This window comes from Aptenodytes forsteri, unplaced genomic scaffold, assembly GCF_000699145.1.
Source record: "Aptenodytes forsteri isolate BGI_AS27 unplaced genomic scaffold, ASM69914v1 Scaffold73, whole genome shotgun sequence".
In the NCBI taxonomy this organism is placed as follows: Eukaryota; Metazoa; Chordata; class Aves; order Sphenisciformes; family Spheniscidae; genus Aptenodytes; species Aptenodytes forsteri.
Window position 1 is genome coordinate 3,042,991 of NW_008796215.1, and position 11,921 is coordinate 3,054,911.

General features: G+C 45.2%; 1 protein-coding gene across 1 annotated transcript in view; it reads left to right on the forward strand.

Moving 5' to 3' along the window:
• Window positions 1–11,921, forward strand: part of CCND2 (cyclin D2) — a 35,063-nt gene that overhangs the window by 20,823 nt on the left and 2,319 nt on the right. The window lies entirely within an intron of this gene.

Consider the following 11,921-nt stretch of genomic DNA (forward strand, 5'->3'; position numbering starts at 1 on the left):
CAGTTCTCTCACTTCCTAATTTCTGATGCCTGAGAGCTCTTCCTGCAGCAACACAATTAATTCATTGCCACTGTGTGAATGATTTTGTTTTCAAAGGGGAGGTTAGGGAAGAGGAAGAAACAAGAGCGCCTAGGCTTCAGGAGCATCACGTGGTGGAAGAATGAGGGACTTCACAGAAATGACAGTTCTGCAGAGGAAAACCTTTTTGCCCCCTTCCCCATGCCTCCTGGTAGCCCATAGGAAACAGCAGAGAGCTGGGGGGAGAGTCCTTCCCGACCGGAGGGTCCCGGGGCCTTCTGCTTCTTTTTCTTTTGGTGTATGTAATTGCTTTGCATGGAAACGGATGATGGGACTTTCTCATTGGCTTTTCAGAAAATGTCACCGTCTGAGGTGAAGTGTGAAAAATTTCAGCTTCAAAGTTGCAAGTGTATGAAAATAGAGAATGATAATGAAATCCTGATGCAGCTTAACTGCAATGAGCTTTTCTGAACTTTGGCTATTTTATAATGATAATTTGAGGGTGATATCTGCTTGCTAGGAAATAGCAGCATAAACCAAGAAGCTGAAGTCAATGGAGTTATTTTAGATTTACACTGGTGTAACTGAGGCTGGAGTTTGGCATTTAGAGCTATAATGTTTTTAATGGATGTTTCATTAAGAATTAGACCAAAAATATGTTATTAATAAACAGCATTTAATTTAGAACCCAGCTGTTGGGTAAAGCAAACAACCAACACATGAGTGTTTCTTTCAAAAACACACTGGTGTTGGCTATCCTTGTATGAATCCAAAGCAGTGCTCCAGACTTTAGACGAGATAGTACAAGGCATCATGTCAGTGTCATTCTAGGGATAACAGTTATTTCTGATAAATAGCTGCTCTGGGCCATTTGGTGAAGGTTGAATCGCAGTTTGAAGAGACAGTGACAACGAGGCCATGCAAACCTCGGTTTCATTACTCCTTCCACCTACCAAAATAAACACCAGGGAGCTGCTCTTGGAGAAGCTGAGAAGCTCAGCAGCCTTATGGGTAGCAAAAGTAGCTCTGCATGGTATATCTGAATTGCCTTTTCTAATCGTTACTGTCCCAAAGGGTTGATAAGAGCTAGTGCCACACAGCTTCACACAGCTCTGCAGGACGGGGATTGCATGTTCTGATCTGTTTTGCTGCCAGAGAGTGGGAACATTTCCTTTGCTATTTCTTGAAGAGGAGAGGAGAGGCTGGTGGGCAAAGAGTTAACAGACCTACTCACAGGAAGCGCGCCAAGCTCCCTGTGCATCTCTTGGTGGGTCATTGCAATGGAAAAATAAACAACTCGGGAAGTCAGGAATTTCCATAGCATCCCAGACCAGCACTCCAGCGCGCGCAGTATCCTGTCCCCGGTGGAGCCAGATGCTTTAGAGGAGGATACGAGCATCCCCGCCGTGTACAATTACGGGATGTGAGGAAGGATAGCTGAACGGATAGGGCACATTTTAAGACCTTGCAATCAATATTCTGCTTTGCCACAGACCTGCCTTGGGCAAATCTCTCTCCTCACCTCCTGGAAGAGCAGCCATCAGTTCAGTGTGTCAGCTTGCTAGCCAGGGGTCTGGAAACAGCCGCTCTGGCCGTGCCTGGGAGCGTTCTCATAAATCATGTGCAGGGCATGCATGCCCTGGCCTGGTTACTGCTTGCATCTCCCTTGAGTCTGTCCTGAGCCCTTCCATTCTCTGGTACCCCAGATGTCCTCATGGAGGAGAAATACATTAAGGTTTCTGAGGAGCTCAAGAAACTACTGCAGGGGTAGGCAGATGAGGTCTTCACCTGTTAAAAAGCACCTTGGACCAGAATTTTGTAGGCTAAGGTCAGTGAGAATTAGGCACACAGCTATGTTTTAAAGATAACCCTTCTTTGAGCACAAGGTTGCATTAAGTGACCTCCAGAGGTCCCTTCCAACCTCTTTCTATGAGGCTGAGTGCACTGAAAAGTAGAAACAATTATCTCATATTAAAAATGCGTTCAGGCTTACGCCATTGACAAAAGCTGGCAAGGTTAGATCCCAAATTAAGCTGGTTAGTAGCTGTTGTGTAATGAACTCTGTAGCACCATAGCTGCCAGAAGGGCTGGCCAGGTTCACTCTGTGTGATAATGAGGGTTATGTGTGCACGTAAGGAGCATCTTCTTCCTAGATCCCAGCTCTCAAGGTTGCATCCGGATGACAAAAGGAGTTGTCCTCTCCAGCATCAGCAGCAGGGGAAGGGTTTTCAGGCAGAGCCAACGTATGGGTATGTACGTGGGCACAAGTCCCTTCTAAAAGTCTGTTCCCAGATGGTAACTGGTGTGTACTGAGTGGTTTTGAAAATCCAAAGCATATTTAAGGGCCTGAGGTAGAAAGAAAAAAGGAACCAAGCTTTTCTTCAAGTCTTGTCGAAACAGCTGGCTGTGAGCCCTTGAAAATGTGGAGTCAGGCTGTTTTGAAGACTGGATCCATAATAAATGGCATTTAAAATATCTCCACTTAAATGTGCTACATATGTCAGTGCTGGGTTTTTTTTTCCCCCCCAAGGTCTGAAAAGTCCCTTCATAAAGATCCCTGCAAATTTCTGCACAGAAACGATGTTCAGAACCACCATGCTCAAGGATTTAGTTTCTGTTGAGCCGCAGTATAAAATAATGGAAATCTGTCTTGAACGGATAGCATTTGAATATTGTCCCTACAGCACATACACCATTTATCCCTCCTTTGTAGTGTTTAGGGCCTGTGGTTTTGGAACCAAGTAACAGGACTCGCTGTATCTTATCCTGCCTTATTTGTTGCAGACCACATTTTGTATGCAAGGAAACAACAGACAAAATATCCTCCAAAAGAAAGGAAGAATGAGATAGTTTCCTAAGTTGTCTTTGCCTGAGTTGGCAGCTGCTCCGCTTCATTCAGCTTTTTGTTCCCCAGTGAGTGCTGTGCGTGTGTAGCAACAATGGGGTGATGCAGTTACACCGCGGGCTCATGGAGGAGTTCCGTCAGATCCATTCATAAATACAGCCTCGGCCGGCGCGCCAAGGAAGCCAGGCCCCCCGAGGAACCGGCTCCGCAGCCCAGGCATCGCCGCCGGAGGAGCTCATGGGCCGGCGATAGATAGTCTGGTCGGAGACTTGCCCCCGACCTCCGGCGGGGAATCCTTGCTCAGCTCATACAGCTTTGTATAACGCAGGCGGGTTGTCACAGCTTTTTTAAAATCCCCTTTTTCAGTAAACGCTCACGGCATTTATTACAGCAGGGTAAATTTGCAGCTTTTCACAGTTGCAAAGTATACCTGTTAGACAGAGATTATCAGCTTGAAATCCCAAGTCACATTAAGCAGGGAATATAATTTCAGGCATGGCATCTGCCCCTGGATCACCCTGCCAGTGTTTTGGCTTTACTCTCACTTTTTCCAGTTCTGAAAACATTGTTCTCTCCTGTTGCTATGAGAAATACCCACACGAGCAACAGGAAACCAACAAACTGACTGTTGAAGCAAACAGTGGAACTGAATCTAGAAAGTATACTGTGGAAAGTGCGGAAAAGACTGAAAACTTGCGGAGAAAAATGTGCCATCTTTCAGATGCTTAATGTTAGTCATCTTATATATTGCATTATTACAATAATGTAGCAATAGTAAGTGGAGAAATTCTGGCATAGATGAGATTTTTTTTTTTAAAGTGAGATGTCCTCTTTAGTCTGCATGAAATGCCCTTTGGAACAGCAAATTACTATTTTCTGTACTTGCAGATGGAAAAACAGAGACATAGACACTTATCTGTAATTGATGCTCTTTGTTACAGTAGCAAAAATAGACATATTTAGGAGGGAAAATATGTCTGTTTTTAAACTGCGTCCATTAGATGTGAGATCACTGAGATACAGTAAATGTAGTAAATGGGCATGATATTCCCACGGCAGCTTTTCAGGCTCTCGTTTTGGAGAACGTCGGCGAGCTAAAGGCCAGTGCTCAGCACACGAAGGCCCCGCTTTGGGAAGGAATCCCTGTTTATGTCAACAATGAAGCATGTGCTTTGGAGAGGTTTGAATTGGGGCCTAAATGTGAACCAGCGGAGGAATCCAGCCGTCTTTTGTATTTAGGAGTACAGATGACACGTTCCACGCTGGAATTTATGTAAATCCCAACTCTTTAATGCATGTCTGATTGCTGCTTTCTTAGATTATCCAAGCAATGCATACATGATCGGCGAAAAGTATTGTCACTTCAAATATATCCAGCATCCTTTCCATTTATCATACCAGGTCCTACACCTAAAAAAAGTCCTTTTCTGGATTCCCTTTTGCAATTAGTTTTAAGAAAGAGGAAGAGATCGGGGGTGTTAACAGTTATTTGTGAAGTAATTAATGTATATGTGGAAAACCAACCACCCTTTAACACAAAAATGCCAGAAGGCTTTTGCAGCATTCTCAGCTTTGGGACTTTGAGCACTCAGCAAAGCGCCCAGGGTTCGGATCCGGGCTCCCAAATCTGGTCAGGAAATGCAGGAGCATCAAGAAGTATCTGGTAGAGTTATAGCTCAGTATTTTGCATCCTTTGTATGCATATGTTATATATAACAACAGCCTTACTGTTACTCTTCTGCTGCTGGTTGTAAAAGAGTAGGGTCACGGTTTGGCTTTTGAAAGCCCTTGAGAAATGACCCACTCAATCACGGAGCGGGATTGTCCTCAGCCTTGGTATTGCAGAGGATTTCATGGCTCTGCCTTGCCGTTGGCCTGAGCTCGGCGCAGCTTGGGCTGTGGTAGCGATGGCAGGCGTGCCCATCCCTGCCGACTTCCCTGGGGTTACCACGCTGTGCTCTCAGCAGCTGGATGTCCGTATGTCCCAGGTAGGGCTCTGAGATACGGTGTCGCTTCTCTTCAGTCATTTCTCGCTGGTCTGATCAAAGCTGTTTAACTGGCTCAGGCTTCGGCTGGTGCTGGCCTTGTTTATTCTGAGGTTGCTGATGCACAACACCTCACCATAAAGCTAAGATCTTGTCAGGGGTTTAGTGATACTTAAATTCAACAGAATTAAAATGAAACCTTGTTAAACAGTAGTTTGGCAGTCTTTGGCTTCTTCCTTAAATGCTGCCATAACGCATTTTCTCTGGACACTGGTATTCCCAAATGAGTGCCATCCTGAATGGGCAATAACTGGGTGGCTGCAAGGCTCAGACCAGTTTCCACGTACCCAGATGTTTCCCTAAATTTAGTTTTTGATAAACGAACAAACATTAGGAGGCTTGCTGGGGTAAGCTTTCTTATTTCTTCTCCCAGGCAAGACCAAAACTGAGATGCAAAAGGGGAATCTAAAAATCATGATACAAAAAGCGCTGTGTCCTGAGGCACTGTGGAAGAGACCAGAGCTAGTTCATCACTTCTGCACGGCATGCCTCCCTGCCTGCCGGAGTCAATGAGCGGCGAAGCTGTGGTGGTTGCTGGCACAAGGAGCGCACGGTCTGGCAGACCTGGGTGCTACATGACCAACATGGATCCAGGGGTGCGCTGGATCATTTCTCGGCCCTGCCTGGCTGTGAAATGAATCTGGTGGTTTAAATCTGTTTTAGAGTGGTTGTCATCGTGGCAGGTGCAATAAATACACAGCCGCAGTCCCCTTACGGTCACAGAAGCTCTGGATTGATTCAAAATGGAGAAGGAGAGAAAAGATGTGTGGCTGAAATAGTTTACCTTCTTGTGATAGCCCTCCGCTACCAGCATTTGAGAGGAGTGATCTTTTTCTTTGTGGAGAAGGTGGTGTACTGCTACTCAGTTGCTGCGGGATCTGATGCAGAGACCATTGTCATCCGAAAGGTACCATCTATCAGCTTCGGTTTGGATGGGGTGCCAAGGAAGACTTGAAAATGGCTAGATAAAGCCTATGGCAGAAACCCAAGCAATGTTACTAAAACAGCTATAAAATGTCTTTTCAATACCCTCCCCTTTTTTTTTCTTTTTTGTTTTTTTAATTTATCAGTCCAGTCATGATCTTGCAAGACGAGAGGATGTCTTGCACCTGTTTAACTCAGTAAAGCTAGGGCGACAGGCCGCATGGGTCACAATGAGGTAGTCCTGGAGCTCGGAGCAGTCAGGACTGAAAATCCTAGTAATTACCGGTGCAAAGCGAGAGCCTCTTGGTTGAGTTGAGTGGGATGCCTCCCCTAATAGCTTGCCGATGCACTATAAACACCAGTTTAAAACTGGAAGCTGGCAGGCACTGTAGAGCATATATATTGCAGACGTGTTGAAAAGTTCAAGAAAATGAATTATGTAAAATATTCTGCAGGATCTTTCCTAGTGCTTGTGCTTTCTTTCAAGATTGTCATGAATGGAAATTGAAATCCTCAATTATTATTGACTTGACTAAGTAGATCCTGCCATAGTGCTGCTGATTCCTCCTTCCAGTCATTTTCACTGCCAGCATTTCCATCACAGCCACGAGGGTACTCCTCATCAGACACAGAAAAGCGTTTCTTTTCCTTCAAATGCATTTCAAGTGTGCTAGTAAAATCACCCAGGGATGAAAAAGTTTCAGAAAAAAAAAGAAACCCAAAAGTTAATTAACTTTTTAGTTCTGTACATGCTGAAGTAAAAATAACACTATGGAATGGAAAGTACCTGAACTATTTTAATCATTAAAACTACTAGACCATATAGAAGAATGGGGAAGTTGATCCATGTGACACACTCTTAAAAAACTTTTTTATAAAAACAACAAAGGCAACCCTACAATATTCTGAAGGAATGGCCCAGTCCCTATATTGCAAAATCTGGGGCCATTACTTCAGTGCATTATAGTGTTCTTTCAAGGAATATTTGCTGAAAATAGTGCAATTCATATATTTTTTCTCTGATATGTTTTTTAAAGCTTTAATTTTCTCTTGTCAGTGCTATGTAGAGCTTGCAAAATGAAAGTCCACCAGTAAAGTATGTACACATGGCAACAAATCCACAGGAAACTTGGAGGGGTTAAAAACACCGCATCATGGGATGGCCAAGCTGTTTGTCCTGATAGGTTTTTTGTATTTTTTGTATTGTGTCACTTAACTTTGGATTGACAGAAAGTTCCAGTGAAGCAAACAGAAGTGGTAGCCCTATCTATAAAATAAGCCACTTGCTGTATCACACTATGACAATTTGGCTCATAAGATACTCATAATAAATTCATTTTTTTTCCTTTCACCCGTGAGATTACCATCCAGCTGGTGTACTTCATATGTCTTAAAGCTAGTTGCGGACTGAGACAGTGTTTCAAGTGCACAGCAAATGTGGTTTTAGGATTTTTCATACAAGAGTACAACCTCTTTGCTCACATGTCGCATTGGCCAGGTGTAAACTTCTGCCAATTCCAGTTTATTAAAAAAGCCGTTGGCAGGTTTAGTTGGCATCTCATCTTGGCATAAAACAGGTTGCTCGAATGTGTCCACAGCTCTCTGACGTTGTGCTGTGCCAGGTATCACCTGTTGTCCTGCAGCTACCACGGTGAGTAAAAAACCGTCGTGTGACCTGAGTACCTCGGCAGAAGCGGTGGTGCGGGCCTGTGCGTGATCTTCAGCAAACCAGGATGGCTGGCTGATGGGGTAGTGCGCAGAGCCAGGATTAACGATGGCACAGCCACAGCCTCAGGTGGACGAGTTTGTTGTATCTCCATCATCAGTACTGGAGAGTTTGGGCTGTATCTGCTGGTGTGTTCCAGCTCGTTTTGCTGCATGCCTGAGGTTCCCTCATGAATCTGGCGTTGGGGTTTTTTTCCTTACTAGATTTTGATTGTAGAACTTGACAACCTGCAAAATAAAGGTTCCACCATTTTTGGTTTGTGCTGGCCAGGCAACTTCAGCTGCTGGATGGATGCTTCATAGACAAGACTAATTAAACAGAATGTATTACTCAGACTAATAAAAAACTGAGTTTCAGTATGCAAATAGCAACACTTTCTTGGGAAGCTATTTCATGCTGAATGCAACATGCTGGTCATTTTACCATGGTGTTCTTTGTTTTAAAGAATTCAGTGGTACATTATTTTAAGTTCAAAACGTAAGTGTAGCCCAGAGCTAACACATGACAGAAAAAATGCATCAGTGGCCTGTGGATCCCCATATGAAATAAAATCTGTGCAAACTGTGACAATTCCAGTCTGGGCCTCTTCATTGGTTTTAGGTACAAAATGAAGACATCAGAAATGACCCATTTCTCTATAGGATTACCTAGCGATTTCAGCCTCTTCATACATTAAATGAAGCATCATATTGGCCGTCAGAAGTTTGTATAATAACAGTGTAAATGATCATATATAAGGGTGTTTAGAAACAGACAAAGTTGGCTCCAAATGCTCAAGCCTTATGTTCCGCGTGTCACCACCCTTCCTTCCCCAAGCCTGACTGCAAGGAAATTGCCTCATTAAGCTCTCCAGTCTGAAGCTGCTTGTAAAAAATCTGGCTTATTTTCAGAAGGACATGGTATTTTGAAATTGTGCACCACTGTGCTTTAAAAGAAGAGATTCTTATACAAAAAAAAAAAAAACAAACTTGGATTACAAGTGTAGTTTGTTACAAGAGTCTCCAAACCGGTGCCCCTGCTCTTTCTTCCATTTGAAAATGCCTTGACCCTTGAAGTGACTTGTTGCCATTGCCCTTTCACAAACTGGTGAATGCTTACAACCGACCTAAAACCCACCCAAGCTAATAACGGGGGATTTTCTTTATCTGGGTTTCTGATTGCTTTTGGCACATAGGTACTTCGGAAGGAAGGCTGAGGAATTTGTACAGCTCCCATCATTAAACAAGCAATTCTAGTATTAGGAAATTACTAAGCCCCCAATAATACAAGAGCAAGCCCCAGCTATAAAAAAAAAGTTTACCTGGTTAAACAAAAGTGTGTATTCTTACCTTAAAAAAATCAGCAGCAGGAAAGTGGCGACAGACAGGGAAGCCCTTCTCCTTACCTTTTGCTAAAAGGAAAGGAAGAACCCCATGAGGTAAGGCATGCTCAAAAACTTGCTTATCTGTCCTGGATCTCATCACCAGTAAATACACTGTGCTTACATTTTACTGCATCTTCAAAGACATTTGTCTCGGTCTCTCACTTCCGAGGCTTCCTGCTCTGCTCCGAGTAAGCTCAAACACTAAAGCTTCCCTTCTCTCCAGGAGCGGGAGGCCAGCAGACGGCAGTCCCCAGCCGACGGGAGTGCAAGCGGGAACGGGCAGCTGCCCAGTGCTCTGCCTGCCAGGCAGCTCTGGAAGGCCTGGGTTTAGGCATACCCTCCTCCATCAAACCCTGGCTGTAATGAAGCCGATGCGTGAACCGTGTGTTTGTAACTGCAGGTTTTTTGCCACACGAGGAACTTTGCAGCATGGGAAAGGCAGAGGGCGCTGGTGTGGGATGGAGACGGGGATGCAGCCCAACGTGGATCTACCTAGGGCCACAGCCTGGGAGCTGGGGAGAGCTGGTGTCCTGTCTCAGGGCAGGGGAAGCAGTGACCAGGCACATGGAGACTAGTATACTGATACTCCCTGAATCCCACTGAGTTGACTTGACATTTCAGGTGCTCCATGGTTCTGAACCCCACGGTTATTCACTGTTTGCAAATGATTGTGATTATGCACTGGCTGTGGCAGTGCAGTGGTGGTGCCCACGTGATACCTCTGATCTTCCAAGAGCATCATTCCGACTCACAGAGTGTCGGGATGAATTACAGGAGTGATGGAAATCGGGGCATGTCTCAGAGGCGACTACAAAGAGCTTGGGGTGATCTCTGCAATACATGTGATGCAGGAGTCGTTCCAATGTACAGGCAAGGACTGGTGTGACCAAGAGCAGGTTGCAGCACTCCCTTGCTGTACTGTGGGCTACGCTGATGCCTGCTGGAGCTCAGGAGCGGAGTGCTGTGCTCCGTGAGACGAGGAGCCTACAGCCAGTCACCTGAATTCAGAGTTCAGTGCTGTCCAGGCCATCTTAAACAGCTGTGTCCCAGCTTCCTTTGGCATCATGCTTCATTTGTATTCTGACGCTGCGCCAGTGGTATGGCACATACGTACTATTTTTCCTATAACCTGGCTTCCAGAGGAGGGAAACATGGGTACCTGGGCTGGCAGGGAACTCCCGTGCAGCCCTGCAGGGACCCTCCTGTGCTCAGCCAGGCTTCGATGCAAACAGGGATGGCAGTTGCCTTCCTCCAAAGCACAGACCTCCTCGATCGTAAGGGCTCTGAATGAATGCAGTATGCATTCTGAGCCATGTATCTTGGCTAACCTTGGGCTGCATTTCTTGAGGATGTCAAAAGGTATCTGACCCCCCCCTCCATGTGCCATGCTGAATCCTAATTATACTTAATCTTCTCAAAAAAATACAACGATTGGAAACTTTGATTAAGAGTTGGTAAAATTACCTGCTTTCCTTAACCTTTTCCTCGGACATAGCAGCACTTTTTTTGTTGTGGTTTCTCCCCTTCCATAAACAAGCCAGCCTGAGGCAGAGGGTAAAGTTTAGCTCCAGTGACTGAGACTTGGGAAAGTTGCTAGGAGTGAGAAGCATTGCTTATAGTAGAGCTTCGTTTGGGTACGTACGGTACGGCTGTAAGCCAGTTAACGTGACCACAGCTCCTTTTTCAGGGGCAGTCCCACAGTCCCCGGCTCTCGGGACAAAAGGTCAACACGGGGAAGGCTCCGTCTGCCCGCCACACACACACAACGTTGCAGCAGAAGTTTTTCGTGTTGCCGTGCCCCGTACTCTGTTTCACCGTGGTGTTACCATGCTGAGGGAACAAATTCCTGAGTCAGATTGCACACAGGTAGCCTAGATACTCAGGAGATTTCGATGACATCTCACTCTGACTTTAGGTGATGTGATCCACATCACCGTGAGTATTTTTGTCTCTAAAACAGGCAGGGTCTCATCCAACCCCTTTTTCCTGGGTCAGTTTGAAAAGCCGTTCCTCACAGCCTCTCTGGCAGATGCACCTTCAGAGAAAGGTTGTGATGCTTCATTATATTAAGCAGGACAGTTTCACGACAAGGAGAGGACATGACTTTGTAGCTAGCAGCTGCTGGCTAATAGCCAAGAAAAATGGGTGTTCGTGACCCACCAGAGCTAATTGCGCCCATCACAAATGTAAATGTCGTCAGCAGAACAGATACTCTGCATTTGACGTGTTTTCCCAGTCTGGCTAGGATGACAAATTAAACCTCCATACATGAATATTTCAAACTCTCCTGAATAACCTGGTGTTGTGTGGAGAAAGTGGGCGTTGTTGGTCAGAGCCCAGCTCCCCAGCGTTGCAGTCGCATCCCGTATTCGGTTCCCGGGCTGACACAAGCGCCTGTGGGACCCCGTGGAGGTCAGTGCCCAGCTCTGTTCTTCAGCTCCCCTGCCTGAAAGTGGGAATGGTGATACCGGGTCTCACCGCTCCTGCCAGATGCTGCCAGGGGTCTGGTTAAAATACTCTGCTGTAAAACTCCTGCTACCAAAAAGTGCATTTCTTTGCTGCCTGAAGTCTTTGGGAGAGACCCAGCTCTTACGCAGACAGAGGCTTCAGTGAGTTTACAGTATCGGTACCTTTTCCAGTATTGTAGAAGGACTCCACAGGGCTGCTTTTAGGAAAACCCATTTATCGTAGCACCACCTGCCCACCTGCAGAGTGTTGTATTGATACTCTCACAGCCCCAGCATGCTGCCCATAATTGGCATTGTGTTTATACAGTCACGGCTTGGGTTTTATTTTTCAGTTTCTGCTATAACCGTTTGTCAATGTTTTCGCACACTTCTCTTTTTTCTAAATATCCATATTATTTGGTCTTCAGCATATTATCAAGAATGTGGAACATCCTGTAATATTTTAATAGTTGTCTTCTTCATCGCTGTGTCTGGTTTAAGTGTGGTGAATCCTTCACATTTATTTGTTTATTTATACTTCATGTTCATTGCA